Below are 8,419 nucleotides of genomic sequence, written 5' to 3' on the forward strand. Positions count from 1 at the left end.
GCCCCTGAAGTAGACTAGCAAAGGAAAGTCTCGCTCTATGTCACTATATATAAGAAATACAGGTCGTGCAGGTGTTGGGAGGCTTGAGGAGTCGCTATTGAGCATTTGAACTATTGATGCCATGGTGGGTTGGTATGCTACATTTTCTTGAACACATAGTAACCCAATATGAATGCATCTCATTATTTCATTTCTTAAACCATTCCCTAATGTCTGGTCTATCAGATCTGAAGCTGTACCATGACTCCAATTAGTCCATGCCCGCAAGCGGTACATAAATTCATATATTGAAACTCCCCACCTCATAAAAGAGCACACTCATAAAGAGCCATACTTAGGTAGTTTAATGAAATAAAGCAGGCACACTAACATAGCTTAGAAGGAGTTCTACATCATCTATATTGCAATGCTAACTCTTCTTCTCACCACTCACAATCTTTAGAACTAAGATACTAAAACTAAAGACATCTGACTTAACTATGTAGAGTCCATGTGATATATATTCCAAAGCCATATATCCACTGTTTCAAAATGATAAAACAGAACAATTTCTACGGATTTGCTAATTGATAGTATCTCTATGTAAGTATTCAATGCTCTATGGCTTGAAATTTTATTAGGACTAGGATTGCCAGCCACTTGAAAATTAGTAACAAGTGATAAGCTTTAGGTTGAGCTTGGTACTTACAATGTCCCCACACGTTTATGGGTCTTGTCTTGACTTTGACCCGCATCAAACAGCCTTGCCAGACCCAAATCTAAAATTTTAGGATTCATCTCTTCATCTAACAAGACATTACTTGTTAACACCTTTCCCAATTCAGTTCGCACGCTTGATGGGATATACAAAGGCATATATGATCAATTTTATGTTGTTGTATCACTACGAGTTATTACTGGGGAATATTAATACATTTGCAATAGATTAAAGTTGTACCATATATAAATTAATCCAGGCTTCCATTGCCCACCAACTCATAAATAAGGATTCTTTCCCTTCCTTCTGAGGAAAAACCTTGAAGGCTTACTAGGCGGAAAATTATTAGGTACTCCCAAAGTACCATAAATGTATAGTCCCCCCTCTCACATGAATGGTGGGTCCCACTATAAATTTAATTAGTGGGACCTACCATTCATGTGAGATGAGAGAATACGTATTTAGGGTACTCTGAGAGTACACAATAATTTCCCTTACTAGACACCCATGTTGGAGCTTAGCCACCAACAGGGTCTCATTCTTGAATTGCACTTCAGTTTGCTCAAGCCTGTCAGATAGTCTCTTCACAGCGAATTCTTGTACATTTGGAAGTCTAGCCTGATAATGTATATGAGTAAAAATAATATGTCATTTTGATTTCAATAGAGTTTGGGAGGTTACTCAACATTGGATGTCCATCAGAAATACAATATACTTTTTTTGTGCTATGTAAACATCAAGGAAAAATTTTATTTCATGAGACAATCAAATCATTCATACATGGGTAAATTTACGAAGGCAATGTTTGTACCACCTTGTATACTGAACCAAATCCACCCTCTCCAAGCTTGTTGGCATCAGAAATTATTTGTTGCAGCTCTTATTGTGCTGAAGTTGAATTGCAAGGTTTCCAAGCTTTTGATGGCATCATCATCTTGATAAAAATAACAAGCAAAAATGAGTTAGAGCTTTTTAATTATCCAGGAAGCAACGTTATGACAAATCCTTTGTTATAGTTTTCAAAACATGCATCATTAAATTTTTATCAAAAAACTATATCACAGAGATTTGGGGTCGTCTCTAAAATCCTAAACTTTTATTGTGAAACTGCATTTCTTCTGGGAACAAATTTGTTGTTCAATACAGAAAAACAGAAATGAATAATTTGTTTCAATTACGTGTTTCCCCAACCTATCACACCACATTACTTTGAGATGTATTACTGCTCTTGATCAAAGGAAAAAATTATTTTGTAAACACAATTACTTGCATCTTTTTGCAGAACTAACCATTAGATGAATCCACACTAATAATTTTCTTTTTAATTTCTTTACAAATAGTTACTCTAAAAGCAGTGCTCAATTATGTTGAATTCTTAGGAGTTATTCATTTCGAGAGTCTGTGGTCCTTGATATCCCATAAAGTTGACATTCATTTGTTCTTATGATCTCCAAGCTAACTGCTTAACGACTTCTAGCCTAAAGCCATTCTTTCTTCTATGTTGCACCTTATCAATTCTCTAACTTTTTCAACTTTAACAAGTAAATAGTGGACAATTGGAACGACAATTGCAATAACACGCTATTATGTCCTACTGGTCTCTGCAAGCCATAAGTGGGGTCGAATTAAAAACTGTTTGAACATGCAAATTCTCAATTGGTCTGCAATATAATTAAGTTGAAATACAAAGGTACTGTTCCAATTTTTTATTTCAAGGATACAAATATGTGACCCTTCATGAGTATGGGACCATTAGTCTAATAATTAGAGCCTTCTCTTTTTTCTCAAATTAATAACTATAAATTAGAAGTAAAACTAACATTTTTTTTTATTAAATTGTTTATTTTTATTGGTGTGGGAAGCCACATCAGGTTGATATTATCTTCTTGATTATTAATAACCAAAGAGGGAAAACAAGAGAAATCTTGAGTCAAACCAGTAATTCTCCTTCAATAATATATGTTAGGTTTTTTAGTGTTGGCTAATTTCATTCCATTTGCTTGTAATCAAATTCAATTCTTGATGTATTTTATTTGATGTAAAATGGGTTAAAGTGTATAAAAGAAAGTCTGAATTGTTGCTGAAAGAGTTTCACTTAAGCGGAGGTCAAAGCAGCTCAAACAAAGATAAACACGCTCGCTCAAGTGAAGATCAAGCCCGCTCAAGAGAGACTGCAGGAAACAGTGCGCTTATTTATATTTGAACTCTGTTTTAGTCGGTGTTTAACCGTAATTTAAACATCTATTTAAACACTTCTTAAGCACATTTTTAACAGCAAGAGAGGCCGGCTGTTGTGGTTTAGTGAAGAAAACTCAGAATCCATGCTACTTTCCTTATCATATGCGCAATCAAAGAAATTGATCACAAGTGTGTCATCTGTAGACCATGGAGGCAATACATTTAGTTAAAGAGTCTAGAAATTCTGGTGCAGTGAAAAGTTTTCTCCATAAGTTATTTATGAGTTGCAGAGTCTAGGAAAAAAACATTTCCTGAGATTGTAAAACGTCTCTTACAACGATCTTCTCTTACTATAGTTGAGCCATGGAAGATTAATTTGCTACTACTTTGCAAATTCGCCTATTCAATAATTATTTCATATGGTCCACATGTGAATTCCAATTGAAGTGAAAGTCCCGTGATTTTATGGGTCTAAGTATAAGACTAAGTATATATGATTGAATAATAGCATTCACTGTCTTATGACTTTCTCCATTATAGCTCAAACCATATCTAAACATTCCCCCATATGACAACGAACAACAATAAGGTTTCCACAAAATGTTTTAATCAAATTAATTTTACATGTTGCCAATTTAATTCCTCTTTGCTGTACTAAATCAGTAAATCCTTTCCTTGTCTATTGCTTAGGATACAACTCACATGATGTTTCAGTGAACCAAAAGGTACGTTGTCCCATCTCTATCCTTGGATTGTTCAGACTCAGAAACCCCTGAAGTAGATGCTAGCGAAGTAATGTCTCGCTCTATGTCACTATATATAAGAAATGCAGGTCGGGCAGGTCTTGGGAGGCTTGAGCAGTGGCTACTGAGCATTTGAACTACTGACGCCATGGTGGGTCGGTAGGCTACATTTTCTTGAGCGCATAATAAGCCAATATGAATGCATCTCATTATTTCACTCCTTGAACCATCCCCAAGTGTCTGATCTATCAGATTTGAAGCTGTCCCTTCTCTCCAATTAGTCCATGCCTGCAAGCAGTACATGAATTCATATATTGAAACTCTACACACCTCAGAAAAAGAGCACCCTCATAAAGAGTAATGTAGCTTCATGAAATATGATAGGGACACTTACATAGCTTAGAAGGAGCTCTACATCATCTGTATTGCAAAGCCAACTCTTCTTCTTACCACTCACAATCTCTAGAACTAAGATACCAAAACTAAAGACATCTGACTTCACTGAGTAATGCCCGTGTGATATATATTCTGGAGCCATATATCCACTGTTCCAAAATCATTAATCAGAAAAAGGTTTAACTTGTTGCACACACGTTATTTTATACAATTTTACACGTGCGCAAATAAACAATTGAAATCATGACATGTGTGTTATAAACACTGCTCATCAGAAAAATCTAATTAAGAATTTAATATGTCTATATAAGATATTCAATGCTTAACAGCTTGAACTAAAATTTATATTTCTTTATTATGACTTGGATTACCAGCCACTTGAAAATCAGTAATAAGTTAGAATCATTAAGGTGAGCTTGGTACTTACTATGTCCCCACACGTCTACATGTCCTGTCTTGACTCTAACCCGCATCAAATAGCCTTGCCAAGCCAAAGTCTGAAATTTTAGGATTCATCTCTTCATCTAACAAGACATTACTTGGTTTGAGATCTCGATGTATAATCTTAAGGCGAGAATCTTCATGAAGGTAAAGAATTCCCCGAGCAATGCCACAAATGATATTATAACGCCTTTCCCAATTCATCTGGGCACGCTTGATGGGATCTACATATTCATATGATCAATTCCAAGTTGTGGTATTACTAGGAGTTACTGTAGGGGAATATTAATACTTTTGCAGTATATTAAAGTCATACCATATATAAATTGATCTAGGCTTCCATTGCCAACTAACTCATAAATAAGGATTCTTTCCCTTCCTTCAGAGCAAAAACCTTGAAGGCTAACTAGACACTTATGTTGGAGCTTAGCCACCAACAGGATCTCATTCTCGAATTGCTCTTCAGTATGCTCAGTCTTGTGAAATAGTCTCTTCACAGCGAATTCTTGTCCATTTGGAAGTCTAGCCTGAAAATTTATATGAGCAAATAAAGATAAGCTCTTCATGCTAAATATAAGAACAATTTTGAAAATATATATGGGTGGTAAATGGACATAGGATGTCCATCAGAAACAGTATATACTGTTTTTGTGCTATTTAAATTTTAAACATAAGGGGAAAATTCATTGCATGAGAAATTCAAGTTCCCCATACACATAATTTTTCCAAGGCAATGTTTGTTTCACCTTGTATACTGAACCAAATCCGCCCTCTCCAAGCTTATTGGCATTAGAAAAGTTATTTGTTGCTGCTTTTATTGTGCTGAAGTTGAATTTCAGTGCTTCCAACCTTTTCATAGCATCATCATCTTGATAAAAGTGACAAGTGAAAATGAGTTAGAGCGACATTATGACAGATCCTTTGTTATAGATTTCAAAATTTGCATCACAAAAATTATCTTAGAATCTCTACCTGTATATATTATATAAATTTACAGGTGTGGTTTGCACTTAAACCTATTTTTAACTATACCCATTCTAAATTCCTAAAAGATTATTTTGAAACTGCATTTCATCAGGGAACTAAGTTTTTGTTCCATACCAGAAAATGGAATAAATAATATGTTTCAATCATGTGTTTCCCCACATACCCACACCACATTACTTTAAGATCTATTACTTCTCTTGATCAAAGGTGAAAACTATTTTATAAACACAATTCCTTGAATCATTTTTGCAAACCTAACCATTAGAAGAATTTAACTAAATTTCTATTTTTCTTTTTTCTTTTGCTCCAAAAAAAATAAATAAATAAATAAATAAACTCTTAAAGCAGTGCTCAATTTTGTTGGATTCTAGGAGTTATTCATTTTGGAAATTTATGGTCCATGATTTCTCATAAATTTGACAATCAATTGTTCTTAAGATCTACAAGCAAACAGCATACCGACATACTATCAACATTTATGGTCTAAAGCCATTCTTTCTTCTAAGTTGCACCATGTCAACTCTTAATTTTGTCAACTTTAACTAGTAAATAGTGGAGCATATATAACTTACTATCAACATTTTGCTTTGACTTCTTCTGAAGAATTGCCCAAGCAAGCGTGATTACTGTCATTAAGCCTGCAATTGGAACAACAACGAACAAAACAAGGCGGGCTGTGCTACTGTTCTCTGCAAACCATAAGTGGGTTCAAATTAAAAATTGTTTGAATGTACAAACTCTCAATTGGTCTGCAATATAATTAAGTTCAAACACAAAGGTTTTGTTTCAATTTTTTTAATTTTAAGCATACAAACATGTGACCTTTCGTGAGGATGGAAGTACGGAACCTTTAGACTAATAATAGACCTCTAGTGTTTGCTGTTAATTTGATACTTGGAGGTGAGGGGATTTGAACCCCAGACATCTCCATTAAAAACACCAAAAGGTGACCATCGAACTAAAACAGGAAAGAAAATTAATCCAAATTTTAAATTAAAAACTCAAATGGGAAAGAAAAAAATTTGATATTGGCTTCTTAATTCTAGGCAGTGACTTTTGTCATAAATTGATATTCTCCTTGAATAATATTTTTGTTAGAATGCAGAAAGCGTTCACAAAAATTTTCTATTACAATCTTACATGTCTACTTATGAAAGCCAGATAAATATGGACACACCTCTGCTTGTTTTTGTGGGAGAAGAATTATCCGAGGTTGGAGGGATCACAGGTGTTGTGGGAGAAGAAGGGACAAAAGTTGAATCATAAAACTGAAACACCTCGAACCAAGCATTACAGCTAGGTTTAAGAACTCTTCCCCCTTCCTTCCTACCAGAACAGCTTGAAATATCTGCTACTGCGCCTTCTAAGAAAATTCTGCAATCCATCTGGGATAAATCTGGGGTGCACTGCACAAGTCCATACACGTTTCTTGAGCTACTGAAGCTTTTGTCCCCAACTGCAAAGTACTTTATACTAGAGGAACCCAATGAAGCCTGTGTGACAAGGCTCCCCATCAAATTATTTAGTGTTTGATTGAACTGATCCAAATCCGTTGATGATATATTATTGGGATTAGGCACGCACTTAGAAGGCAAAACCTCCATGGTGCCAAAAATGTTTTTGTTTGAGTACCTTAGAATACATTCAGCCCCCCATATGATTGCTTCTTTTTGGTCAGGACACTGCTTTGTGATATCTAGGCTCGAGGTGTTCGTACAAGTGTAACAATTACCCGTATCAAGGTCTCCTCTACACAGTGCAAGAGCATAAACTTTGTTGGGATCTTGGCCAGCAGAGGTGTTGTAAAAGCCACCATTGGCCGTGACATTAGAAGGGAGAGAAGAGAGTAAAAGATTTAGATTATTGGCATAGGTGCTGTTAGTAGAGAAAGTGCCTGTGTTGGAACATAGTTCTGGTTGTGCAAGGGGAAGACAGAGACTGAGGCTTATGAGAAAAGCAAGAGTAATCGTGATTAAACTTGAATTACACATTGAAAGCTACTAACTACTAATTACCAATTGGTTAATATGCTGGATCTTAAGCTGCATGTTCTATATTACAAAATCTAGACGCATAAAAATGAAGTGGGGAAGGGATGCTTTGATCAGAGAAAAAGTTATTGTAGATTGGAAATTGTTGGAATAAAATTGTTTGGAATGGGTTTGATAATTCGTCATGATAGTTGCCAAGAAAGTCATTGGTCTTACTTTCCTTTTTTTTCTTTTCAGTACTCAAGAGTCAACGGCTAGTAGCCAAGAAAGTAATCGCGTTGGAGCACTAGCAATAGTGGTACTAAGAGCACTAACAATTAGGGGTGTTCACGGGTCGGGCCGGGTCGGGTTTGTGCCCAACCCGGACTCGATCTGACCTTCACGGGTGGGGAAGATTTCAACCCGCAACCGACCCGTCAGTAGTTCCAGATCAATCGGGTCGGGTCATATCGGATATCGGGTGTGAATCGGTCGGTTTCGGGTTTTCCGATTTCGTCGGATTTTGGCCGAAATCTGGCCGGATCTCGTCAGATCTGGCTGGATCTAACAAGATTTGGCCGATGTTCCTTCGTATCTATGGAAATATGGCCGAGATGTGGCCGAGATCTAACTAGATTTGATCGAGTTAGAGTCGAGCTCACCGGAGTTTGGCCGAGTTTAAGTAGATCTGGGCTAGATTCGCCGGATTTAAGCTTATCGGAGTGAGGATTTGAACGAATCTGCGTAAAGGAAGGCCAAATGTGAATGGATCGAAGCTGAGAAGCCCAAATGTCGCCGGATTTCGGCCTTCTTTTTGAGGTTTTGTCGGGCGGGTCGAGTAGATCGGGTTTTTGAGGATGGAAACCGCCACTCGACCCGCCGAGGTCGGGTTCTGAAGATTGGGACCCGTCACCGACCCGTCGGAGGTGTCAGTCCGGCCGTGACAGGTCGGTTCCGATCGAGTTGGTCGGTTCTGGCGAGTCATCGGGTACTCTGGACAGCCCTAC

General features: G+C 36.8%; 1 pseudogene; it reads right to left on the reverse strand.

The window, feature by feature from the left end:
• Nucleotides 1-3,409: 3,409 nt before the first annotated feature.
• Nucleotides 3,410-7,433, reverse strand: LOC126690140 (cysteine-rich receptor-like protein kinase 26; annotated as a pseudogene).
• Nucleotides 7,434-8,419: the final 986 nt, after the last annotated feature.

Source organism: Quercus robur, chromosome 6 (assembly GCF_932294415.1).
Source record: "Quercus robur chromosome 6, dhQueRobu3.1, whole genome shotgun sequence".
NCBI lineage: Eukaryota > Viridiplantae > Streptophyta > Magnoliopsida > Fagales > Fagaceae > Quercus > Quercus robur.